This window comes from Macaca mulatta, chromosome 4, assembly GCF_049350105.2.
Source record: "Macaca mulatta isolate MMU2019108-1 chromosome 4, T2T-MMU8v2.0, whole genome shotgun sequence".
Lineage (NCBI taxonomy): Eukaryota > Metazoa > Chordata > Mammalia > Primates > Cercopithecidae > Macaca > Macaca mulatta.
Genome location: NC_133409.1, coordinates 42,204,516 through 42,217,500, shown reverse-complemented (window position 1 = coordinate 42,217,500; position 12,985 = coordinate 42,204,516). Strand labels below are relative to the sequence as shown.

The 12,985-nt window shown below is 42.0% G+C and overlaps 1 long non-coding RNA gene across 1 annotated transcript in view; it reads left to right on the top strand.

Annotated features, from left to right (window-relative positions):
- The window catches only part of LOC144340285 (uncharacterized), a 9,425-nt gene extending 2,182 nt beyond the window's left edge, over window positions 1-7,243 (top strand). Inside the window, exon 3 of the long non-coding RNA XR_013416223.1 lies at window positions 7,001-7,243. This is a non-coding gene — a long non-coding RNA (uncharacterized LOC144340285). The remainder of the gene's footprint in view (window positions 1-7,000) is intronic.
- The last annotated feature ends 5,742 nt before the right edge of the window (window positions 7,244-12,985 follow it).

Genomic DNA, 12,985 nt, shown 5'->3' with positions numbered 1-12,985 from the left:
TTTAATTGAATTAGTTTAAATATTTAAGAACTTGATATATTTTTTACCCTTTTTGAATACTTCAATTGTACAACAAAAAAGTTGTCAAGAACTGTGAGATATCTGAGCCTTTACCCTATTTGGAAACTAACTAATTGACTTGTCAGTGTTTCTTAGATGCTGGCAGAAGACATGAGACTCTTGGATCAGAGACAAAGGGCTTTAATACTCACAGCAATAGCTTTAACCAGGGTGTAATTCTTTTGCATCAGTTCACTTTTTATTAGGTCTGGAATAGAACCCAAATACAACGTGATGATTAAATTTAATGTGGTACCGTAAATGGGATCCAGGTACAGAAAAAAAAAAGGACATTAAGTAAAAACTAAATAAAGCACAGACTTTAGTTAACAATAATGTATCAATTAATTTAGTTCATTATTTGTGACAAGTGTACCATACTAATATAAGATTTTAACAATAGGGGAAACCAGGTGTGGGGTATATATATGAGAACTCTCTGTACTATCTTCACAATCATTTTGAAAATTTGAAAATATTCTTAGTTTTTTTAAGTTGAGCAAATTAAAAATATTAGATAAAATGACAATACATATTGTACTTGAATTTAGAAACATTGTGAAAATTATAGCCAAATGACTGAAGTTTGGGAACACTGATTTTAAGAATAACAGGGATGGCTGAACTATGCTGAACCCTTGATCCTTCCCACCAGTGTGACAGGAAGATGTGTGATTACACCACAGTACTATCTACCCACAGCTTGCAATTCAGATGGTTCTTCCATAGCATTAAGTAGAAGAGTCTTTCATGAACCATCCTGAGAATGAGCAGGCAGTAACCACCAAAAGCAGAGCTGAAACTTCTCTAAGAGTGAGACACGTCTTTCTCTAGAGGAACTGGGGCTTCTTGGTGGCTGGGTTCTCAGGGGATTTCTTAGTGGAGAGTTACTATAAACATCTAAGCTCTGGTTTTCCACCAAGGTTTGGCCCTTCAGACACCTGGTGTCTTTTAGCAGCACCCTCAGCAAACATGAGTCCTTATCTACAGATAAGACCTCCTGCTCAGGGAATAGGAATTGAAAGTTGAGGATGACGCCACTGATGCCCATTCTCAGGAGCCCTCTACCATCTCTCTTCTCACAGTCACCTAGGGATTGTAGCACTTGTCCCACTCCCCAACCTCAGCACCCAAGGTCCCAAAGTGATAGACAGAGTGCCAACATTCCTTATCTGTAAAATAGAGGACAACAGGAGAGGGCTGGTCTACATCAGTAAGTCTGGAGTTTTAGCCTATGCAAGAATTGTCTGGAAGGCTTGTGAAAACACGGGGAACTGAGCCCCACCTTCAGAGTTCCTGCTTCACAGAGTCAGTAATTTGCATTTCTAACAAATCCCAGGTGACACTGATGCTCTGGTTGGGAGCTGCACTTTGAGAACCACTGGTTTAAATGATCTCAGGGGCATCTTTCAACTTTCATAGTCATTAAATACATGTGTCTCAGACTCATGTGATCATGAGAGTCACCCGGAATCTTGGTTAAATGCACAGATCAGCAGGACCCACCCCAAACTTTCTGACTCAGAATTACAAGGTGAGCAGCCCAAGTGATTCTTACGATCAGAGGAGTTTGGGAATCTTTATAATACCAAAAGCCAGTGAACCATCAGTGAATACGGTCTTTGAGCAGGACATGGTGAGAAATTGAGGGCATTCAAAGATGGCACACAGGCCCATGAGAAATGGGTAAAGCTGAAGGAGGGTGTGAGAAGGGATCAACAGGGTCAAAGTTTTGCCCTGACCCTTGCCCATGGCACACATAGCACTGCAAAAATCATCTCAACCACTTGACATGAGCCTTTGCTACTCCACTGTCCATTGGATGGGGAGGGCAGGAGGCTCAAGGGAATACAAATGGCCAAGGTGATGCTGGGTCAAAGGGAAACTTCAGAAGGTCATAAATGTAACTTTCGTTGAGTGTTTTGGCCATAAACACTTTGGGGTAAATTCATTTATATGATGAATTCCAATATGACAGCAACCTAAGCTTGTCTATGAGTTTTATGGTATCCTTGACAGTGGCTTTTGTACACAAACAGGTCAACCCACTAGCACAGTGTACTGGGAGGGCTGGAAGAGCTAGAATGGCAGTGCCAATCAAAATACAGCTCAAAGACCCCAGTCATTTTCCCAACAGAAAACAATACCCAATTCAGCTGGAAGCAAGAAAGGCCGTAGTGTCTGTAATTAAGGGGCTGCTTGCCCATGGACTTCTAAAATCCTGTAATTCTCCCTGTAATACTCTCATTTTACCCATTTTAAAGATTTTGGGGGAATACCATCCTACAGGATCTCGGGGCAATGAATGAGGTCGTGATCCCAGTCCACTCGTTAGTGGCAGATCCATGTGCTCTTCTGATTCGAGTGCCAGGAATGCAAAATGGTTTTAAGCTTTTTTGGTCAGATGCCTCCTGGGTTGGACTACACACAAGAAGGTTATCTACATGTTGGAGTATACTCCCACTTTCTAATTGAAGGTTCCTCAGATCCCTTTCTAGGGCTCGGCAAAAAAAAAAAAAAAAAAAAAAAAAAAAAAATTAGGGCTGTCCCAAATGCCTCAAGGGAGTAATGTCCAAGTGTATTGTTTTGCTTTTCTCTGCCATTCAAAAGGAAAAAGGTATTAAGACTCCAGGCTCAGACAGATTAAGTGGTGTGACCAATGTCAGAGGCTATAATAGTGGCAGAATAAGGACTAAAACCTCTTCTAATCCTTAGACCAATGAGTTTCTTTCAGAGAGTGTTATTCAAAGGTAATGTCGTCCATTTCTTTAAACTATTTTACCTATGAGTCCCAGAAAATGAAATTCCATCATTAAGATATTCATTCCTTTGAGCCTTCTAACATCAGTGTCAGATGTCTCTTTTAAAATCAAAATATTTTAAGCCTCTATCAACTAATACATCAGTGGGGCTAAACGGAGATGTAGCAGAAAGCTGAGCCTAATGTAGTAGGTAATGAAAGGCACACCACCACCATAACCCCAACCTGCCTGGCAGGAAGTCGCAAGAGAAAGAGTAAGAGGAGAAAGAACCATGAGTAGGGAGACAGGCCTTCTCAACGGGTGTTTGGGAAGTTTCAGGGCCAGGAGGGCGTCTAACTCCTGCTTCTCAATTTTGCCTGTGTAGTCCCCAGAAAATACTAGTTGATTTGAATTAAATAGAAACAATATTATCTCTAACTGAAAGCTTTAGTTTGGCCTAAATTCTCCTCTCATAGACTTGTTTTTTTCTCTTAAAGACAGAGTCTCGCTCTGTCACCCAGGCTGGCGTGTAGTGGCATGATCTCAGCTTACTGCAGCCTCGACCTCCCGAGATGAAGTGATTGTCCTGCCTCAGCCTCCCGAGTAGCTAGGATTACAGGCATGAGCCACCACGCTTGGCTAATTTTTCTACCTTTATTAGAGACAGGGTTTCACCATGTTGGCCAGGCTGGTCTTGAACTCCTGAACTCGTGACCCACTCACCTCGGCCTCCCAAAGTGCTGGAATTACAGGCATAAGCCATAGTGCCCGGCCTCCTCTAATAGATTAAGGAGCAGAAAGATGCTTTCTTCTTGTAGAGAAAGACACTATCCAGTGATGGCAACCCAAGATGCCCTATTTAAAAAAATGATTTCAAAATGACACTATCCAAAAAAGAAGGTTTAGTCAGGATAAGACCAAGTATCAAGGACTTTCTCTCTTTTTCCTCTGAAAGGCAGGATTCTGGATGGTGTCATTTTTCCCTGGTGATAACCCTCCTTTCTTTCCTGCCACATCATGGGGCTGCTCTATTACCCCAGAGACCCGAGGATAAGGTTGTTAGAAAATTGGAGAGTGGCAGCGAAAGAGCAGATGCTCCCGCCTTATAAATTAGCAGAAGATTATGCATGGCCAGCTGTACCATGGAACTACCCGGGTTTTATACCACACCGTGATCCTCTGTGCTTATCATATGGTCCGGCATCTGGTCAGTTCTGTCCCCAGCTCCCATATATCTATTCAAATCAAGCACTGGCTAGGGGTTTATTTATGTATATGCTTCAGTCTCAATCAGGATCCCTCCTGAGGTCTTAACTTGCAACATGGCAGGGAATTAACCCAGCAAGTCCTTTGTATCACAACTCTAAGTTACTCATTCACCTGAAGGTAACCCTTTTTTTTTCCTATCAGGTTTAGGAAGTGAGGGGGTGGTCAAATGAGGAAGATATGGATGTGTGACAAGAGACAGTCAGAGAGAGAGAGAGAGAGAGAGACAAGCCTCAAAGTGTTTATACATCAACAAAACCAGACATGAATACTCTGAAATAAGGTAAAAGTAATGTACTGTATGCCTTGAATAACTAAGAAAAAAAGAAAAGAGATTTTCCTGTGTTTAAAAAATCTTGGGCTAAACCTGAAGCTATATAAAAGTTTCCTAAGCTTTTTTCCTTTGTAACAAGATAGTATTTCCAAGAAGAAAATCTATTAATCGATTTCTTGGCATTGAGTATTTGCCTTGGATGTCTTTTTTCATTTATTTTAACAGGTAGATATAAGGGCCTGTCATTGTGGTTAGGCCAAAAGAAAGTTCTCACTCTCCTCTCACACCGTGCAGCAAAACAAATTGTAGATTAACCAAAGAATTAAATTGAAAAACAAAAATAAACTTAGAAGAAAGCACTTTACCATCTTTCTGATCTCTGGAAGGTAGATAGCTTTTAGAATATAAAAACAATGGAAGAAGTCATAATGAAAAAAGACTAATAGACTTTATAACCCCATAAAGCTATAAATTTTATGAACCTTAAAATTTACCATAAACCAAATTAAAAGACAAAAAGAGAGGTGTAAATTTTTGCAACAGTTAATGAATAAAAAGTTAATATACTTAGCATATGAAGAACTCTTATAGATCAATAAGAAAAACATGAAGACAATAAATAAATAGGAAAAAGGCATAAGCAGTTTTATAAAAGGAAATACAAATTTTGGTAAGTTTTTATGATTCAATTAATTAGTAATTTTAAAACTTTAAGCAAAATACTATTCACACCTATCAACAGAAAAGGGATTAAATTATACTCATTTTGCAACACAAACAAAAAGTAGAAAAAAATCTTAAGGCACTTCAACTATGGGGAAATGGTAAGGTACATAGCTGTGTCCTTTAAGCTGTTAGATGATCATTAAAAATCATTCTTGGTGGCCGGGTACAGTGGCTCACACCTGTAATCCCAGCACTTTGGAGGCCGAGGTGGGTAGATCACCTGAGGTCTGGAATTTGAGACTAGCCTGGCCAACATGGTGAAACCCTGTTTCTACTAAAAATACAAAAAAGTAGCTGGGCGTAGTGGTACGCGCCTGTAGTCCCAGCTACTCGGGAGGCTGAGGCAGGAGAATCCCTTGAACCCAGGAGGCAGAGGTTGCAGTGAGCCAAGATGACGCCACTGCACTCCAGCCTGGGTGACAAAGCGAGACTGTATCTCAAAAAAAAAAAAAAAAAAAAAAAGGCCGTGCGCGGTGGCTCACGCCTGTAATCCCGGCACTTTGGGAGGCCGAGGCGGGCGGATCATGAGGTCAGGAGATCGAGACCACGGTGAAACCCCGTCTCTACTAAAAATACAAAAAAATTAGCCGGGCGCGGTTGTGGGCGCCTGTAGTCCCAGCTACTCGGGAGGCTGAGGCAGGAGAATGGCGTGAACCCGGGAGGCGGAGCTTGCAGTGAGCCGAGATCGCGCCACTGCACTCCAGCCTGGGCGACAGAGCGAGACTCCGTCGAGGCGGGCGGATCACAAGGTCAGGAGATCGAGACCACGGTGAAACCCCGTCTCTACTAAAAATACAAAAAATTAGCCGGGCGCGGTTGTGGGCGCCTGTAGTCCCAGCTACTCGGGAGGCTGAGGCAGGAGAATGGCGTGAACCCGGGAGGCGGAGCTTGCAGTGAGCCGAGATCGCGCCACTGCACTCCAGCCTGGGCTGGGCGACAGAGCGAGACTCCGTCTCAAAAAAAAAAAAAGATCATTCTTGGTCAGGTGCAGTGGCTCAGGCCTGTAATCCTAGCATTTTGGGAGGCCAAGGCAGGAGGATAGCTTGAAGCCAGGAGTCTCTGACCACCCTAGGAGACATAGCAAGACCCCTACAAAAAATTGTTTTAAATAGCTAAGCATGATGGCACACACCTGTAGTCCTAGCTACTCAGTAGGCTGAGACAGGAGGATCACTTGAGCCTAGAAGTTGGAGGAGGTTGCATGAAGCTATGATCATGCCATTATACTCCAGCCTGGGCAACAGAGTGAGACCCCATCTCAAAAAAAAAAAAAAACAGAGTCCCTTTTATGAGAATTTAAAATGACAGAGGAAGGAGGAATAAATTCACATTTCTGTGGCCTAATTCATGAAGTGCCTTTTCCATATAGACTTGATCTGTGTGAAATGACAAATCTATATCAAGCTTTCTAGTCAGTGTCTGGCAAATGGAAATTTTTTCAAGAATCTTAGCTATTATTGTAATTCTCATATAGTCTTTGAAACAACTCTGTGAAGTTGCCATTGTTTTTCCCATTTCATCAGAGTGAGCCAAAGTTCAGAAAGTTCAAGCCCCAGGACATGTACTGAGCTGCTGTGGTGAAGCCACATGGTCCACGTTCTTCCCAGCCACATTTTGCTGCCAAAGGCTGAAGAATTCAGCAAGATTCATCACAAAATTCAACAATATGCCCCATGAAAAATCTATCTTCAACTGTTTGGAGGGTGGGCATTTTGTCCTTTAGGACAGACATGGAAAGAGGCTTCTAGATATGACTCTGATATGAAAGGATATTTTAGGATATTTTAGGATTTTAGGATGATTTCTTATATTTTAGGATTTTAGGATGATTTCTTATAAGAAAGAACTGGTATACTATCAGTAATTAATCTTTTACTTGCCAGAGGGAAAAAAATACTTTATAACATCTTCACTATTATTTTTTCTATTTCAGAGTTTTCCAATGTCTGAAGGCAAGTATGCCTATCAATTGCAAATGACAAATTCTCAACCCGGACTCTGAGGCATGGTATTGAGTGGAATGCTATAAATGTAACCCAGCTGTTAACTTTGCATGCTACAAACAGAGATGTTTCATAATGGCTCATCAAGTGACTTGTAAACATCAATGATGCAAGAAAGAATAACTTGGTTTCTTCTACTATACTATGATGTCAAATGCATCTTCTGTATTAGATTTTGTTACCTACATTCTCCCTTTGCTTATTTTGAAAAATAAAATCCTTTTTATGGTACTCCAGATGTATGTTTGCATATTGGAGAGTTGGTAAAAAGAAAAAAAGAGAGAGTTATTTGGTATTAAAAGGAGTCATTAAAGACTTTAACGTCAATGTGGAAAATTTAAGAATTAAAGGGGAAGACAATCATGCAATAAGCATTAAGTTGAAAGTAAGAGTTTAAAAAGCAAAGGAAATTGTAGGAAATGAGCTGCCACCTTTTTTTCCCCAGATTTTTGTCTCATTTTAACTTTCTTTTAGGTACAATGGATGCAGACATGTCTGTAAACATTACTAATATGAAATTACACCTCTTGAATTTGAAGCATGTTATTCGATAGAAAACTGTAAATGTGCGCACAGATGTTTCCTCACATGCTTCAAAACATAGGTGTCCCAACATGGTCAGCCAAGTGGCTTTTAAATATTGATGATGCAAGAAAAATTACCTGGGTTTAATATAATTGGGCACCATTGAGGTTTTGCAAGGCTTCAGATTTTACTGGTAGTAAAAGCCATAAATTAAGTCTTCCCTGACTACCAATCTCTTCATCTCAGACCTGCTGCAAAACCCTACTTGTCTGACCTAATAAACAGTTGAACCCCAGCATAATTAACCAATTTTATAAGATGGTTTTATGATCAACCTAGAATATAGATGATACAAATGTCTTCCCATATTACAGAGTGGCAAGCCCATTTTCATCAAACATTTATGAGGAGATCATTTTCTCTGACCACTTCATTCCTAAAGCCAGGGCTGATGGGAGGTAGGGTAGTGGGTGAGGGAGACAGTGAGGAAATGGAGGTTCTGTCACCAAGAAAATTGTCCTGGTGAGTGTGATGTCAGGCAGTGAGAGAGTTTGAGAAGCAAAGAGCAGTGGTTTGCTTTTATTTTTTGGTTTTTGTTTTTGTGGTGGTGGTGTGGGGTTTGTTTTTAGTTACAGGCTTTAAATCACAATGAAACATTTCAAAAGTAGATGACATTTAGGTTGAATAACTGAACAAATGATTATTCTAACATCATCTGAAGTGAAGCTATTTACCTTCTGATGCACTGGTGAGGGGCCACATGGTATTGTTATGCAATTTATTCACAGGAATTTCTGTTTTGATACTGAAGTATGTACACACACACATATATACAGTGTCAGTTCTACTGCTCTCTCATCAGTGGATTTCGGAGGTATTTCCATTTAGTCTCATTGAAGGTCTGGTGTGTTGGACGGGGGTGCGGTATGAGAGAGGAAGTCACTGGGCCCATGGGAAACCAAGCTTGGGTGCAACCTCTGAAGCCAGAAGAAGGGGAAGCCACCCGGAACCTAGTTATCTCATCCAGGCAACAGCTATGATTTACATACACAGCGTCCTCAGACAGCCCTGCTGCATGGCTGACAATTACAGGATGGTTGAAACCCTGCTCTGTGTGTCTAGTAAATATTATTTCTATTGTCATGTCAAAACACTAGGCCTTTTTCCAATTATTCAGCTTTTCTTTCACAATCATCGATTGTACTGTGGAAAAAAAACTCAGGAGAAACTCTGTTATCCACCAGCCAGAATCCTTTAACCAGTACTTTTGCACTTAAACTTGAAGCTTGCACTCTTCAGTGTTTTGGGTTGCAAACAACAGTAGATTTTCTGGCTAACCTAAATTTGTTAGAAGGATATAAATTAGCTCCCAGCGTTGTTGGGAAAACTCCTCATGCTTAGGCAGAAACGAAGGTAGGCGAAGCCCCACCAACATCCTGCCGGGCCCTGCTGATCCCAGGTACTTGCTATTATGCCATCACAAATAATATGCAAGTGGCTGAGCCTTTGAGATGCCCAGTCACGCTTTGGTCACATGACCATGCTCCAGCAGCCAGGGGTCAAAGAGTTGAAGAAACATTGTCCCACTTTGACTTCCACTGCGGTAGAGGCAAGCCCTGTCCCTCACGCATCTTCAGATTCTCCCCAGATAGGAAGGATACTGGGCATACAGAAGCACAAAATGTTTAGGGCTTGGTGATCGGCACTTGAACTACATTTCCTCACTTAATTATGACAACAGCCGCATCATTCCTGTTTTAAAGATGAGAAATCAAAGCTTGAAAAAGACAAGCAATCGCCCATCGTGATGAGATCTAAGATACTGAAGCCCCATTGCAAACATCAGAGAAATCTTACGTTATGATTAATCTCATTCTAATGTTAGATGTCTTTGAGTGTATTTCCTTAGGAAAGTTATGATCTGGATGTGGTAACACTCTTGACCAAAACATAGGTTTCATTAAAACAACAACAACAACTACAAAAATTTCTTCAGACACAGCAGTGTCATAATACGAGTCTTTAAAAATAAGTTAATGCCTGCCTATTCCATCTTACAAGCTGAAAGCATACTTCCTTCCTGGTAACCTGTCAATTTTTCTGAAAATATGGAAGAAATAACATATTCTTAGTTTACAACAAGGAATTTATGGCTTAAAGATGCTGAGAGGGGAACTCAGTTTTTTGCTTCTGTGTAGAACCACAGCACGCTACTGACCTCCTGTGGCCATATTTCAAGGTACTGTCTCTTCAAAGAGAACAGCAATTGCAGGAGAGGTCCCTGGGGTGTTTGATCCTGATGTGTCATCATTGAGAAACTAGTTGTCGTTGAACTCAAATGTGGAATTACTGAGCCAGTAAGTCCAACTGTGCTCTGCCCAAAAGCCACAGTCTCGTTCCTAAAAATTTTCCCAAGTCTGCCCACAACACAACTTCAATATTTTTTTAAAAAATTCACTGAACACCTATTGTGTTTGGGGCATCTGACAAACACTTTATCTTGTCTCATGTAATCATTGCAACAACTATATTATTGCCATTTTATAGAGAAATTGAAGTTCAAGGAAGATCACTGATTTTTCCCAAAATCAGAGGCACAAAATAGGATTTTGAAAAAAGGATTCAATCCCCTTCCCCATCTTCAAGGTCTGTAATATGGTTTGGATACATGTCTCCACCCAAATCCCATGTCAAATTGTAGTCAGTGCTGGGAGTGGGGCCTGGTGGGAGATGATGAGATCATTGGAGCGATTTCTTGTCAATGGTTTCGCACCATCCCCTTGGTGCTGTTCTCGTGATAGTGAATGAGTTCTCACGAGATTTGGTCTTTTAAAAGTGTGCAGCACCTTCCCACTTCCTTTCTCTTGCTCCTGCTCCAGCCATGTAAGACTCCTGCTCTCCCTTTGCCTTTCACCATGATTGGAAGCTTCCTGAGGTCTCCCCAGAAGCAGAAGCCACCACGCTTTCTGCACAGCCTTGCAGAACCATGAGCCAATTAAACCTCTTTTCTTTATAAATTGTCCAGTTTCAGGTATTTCTTGATAGCAGTGCAAGCACAGACTAATACAGTCTGCTAACATCTCCCATGAAGGCTTCCATGACTGCTTGGCACACAGAAATATCACCTCCTCAGGACTTTAGTACTTGGCTCATACTCCTTTATATTATTATTTTTATATGTGTAGTAAAAACCTTGGTCAAAGGTCAGATGGGAGGGGTAGGGGCGTTAGTTTGTAAATCTAGAACAAAAAATCCTCCCAGGGTCAAAATCTGCACTTGCAGTTGTGAACAATTATGATGGCTCACATTTACCAACTGCTGGCTGTGAGCCAGAGGTGTCTCGATGTGCTTAACATGTTCCAGATGACTGAGCATGAGGCTTCGAGGCTTAGCTGGTTACAGCAACTGTCTAGTAAATGACTGAATCTTTTTTATACCAACTCTGCAATGTGGATATTACTAACATCTCTGGTTGATAGATAAGAAGACTGAGACGTTAAATCTGTTGTTCTCATGGGTTGAATTGTGTCTCCACAAAATTCATACGTTGAAGTTCTAACTCCCAGTACCCCAAATGCGGCCTTATTCAAAAATATGATGGTTGCAGATGTCATTGGTTAAGATGTGGTCTTATTGGAGTAGAGTGGGCCCTTAATCCCATATGACTGGCGTCCTTCAAAAAGAATGCTATGTGAAAACACAGACACACATACATAGTGATTATACCATGTAATGGCCAGACACGGTGGCTCACGCCTGTAATCCCAGCACACTTGAGGTCAGGAGCTCGAGACTAGCCTGACTAACGTGGTGTAATGCTGTCTCTACTAAAAACACAAAAATTAGCCGGGCATGGTGATGGGTGCCTATAATTCCAGCTACTCAGGAGGCTGAGGCAGGAGAATCACTTGTACCCGGGAGGCCGAAATTGCAGTGAGCTGAGATTGCACCACTGCACTCCAGCCTGGGCGACAGAGACACACTCTGTTACACACAAAAAAAAGGCTGGAATTATGGTGCCACAAGCCAAAGAATGCCAAAGATTGCTGGCAAACCACCAGAAGCTGGGAGTAAGGCCTGGAACAGTCTCCTTGGTGGCTCTCAGAAGGAATCAATCCTATTGACACATGTGACGTGCAGCCTGCAGACATATATTCCTGCTGTTCTGAGCCGCCCGGCTTGTGGTGCTTTGTTACAGCAGCCCCAGGAAGACAGAGTGCTTGGCTAATGTCTCAGAGCCACAAGGTGGGGAAGCACAAAAGCAGACCCCAGCAGTGTGGCATGAGAGCCGGTGCTCTTCCCCGCACTGCACAGGCTGGAGAGAAACAGGAGGAGGAAGGAGGTTGCAGAAGTACCTCACATTCCTTGGGAGGGTGGCCAGTACCTAGAGCCAGGGGGAAGGCATTTTATACAGAATCCCCACACTGCAGAAGCAGTCACTGTGTGTGTCGCAGTCTCCCGTTTGTACTTCTTATCACCCAGGATTCTGGGTAGTCATACTGATATGATATTGAGCAACATACCGTAATCTGCAGCAACAACAGGGGCAAGGGGAATGGGTGCACATGCCTCCTTTGACCTTTCCATGAGCCCTGTCTACCAGCTGTCACACACCCACAGCAATAAACAGCGTGCTCCAAAAAGGTTAGTGAGGTTTTTTAAGGTTCATTATTTTAGTGGCATTTAATTGCTGTGTTAGTGTATTTGCATTGCTCTAAAGGAATACCCAAGGCTGGGTAATTTACAAAGAAAAAAAGGTTTATTCTGTTCACAGTTCTGCAGGCTATACAAGCATGGCACCCGTATCTGCTCCTGGTGAGGCCTCGGGGAGGTTCCAATCATTACAGAAGGCAAAGGGGGAGCATGCATGTCACATGGCAAGAGGGGGAGCAGGAGAGACAGGGAGGAGGTGCCAGGCTGTTTTTAAACAACCAGATCTCATGTGAACTCATAGAGAACAGACACATCACCACGAGGATGGCACCAAGCCATTCATGAGGGATCCACCCCCATGATCCAAACGCCTCCCACCAGGCCCCACCTCCAACATCAGGGATCACATTTCAACATGAGAGGAAAAACATTCGGAGGAGGAAAGCATCCAAATTACATCCATTGCCATAAAACAAATTGTACATATTTACAGTGCACAATTTGATAAGTTATGACATCGGTACACATCCATGAAACCATCACCACAACTAAGATACTGAATGTATCCATCATCCACAGAAGTCTCACCACACCCCTGTATACTCTGTCCCGCCTCACCATCCTACCCACCTCTCTGTCCACAGGCAATCCTTCACTTGTCTGCTTTCTTTCACTACGGATAGCTTGCATTTTATAGAATCTCATATCAAGAGAATCACATAGTATATTCTATTTTT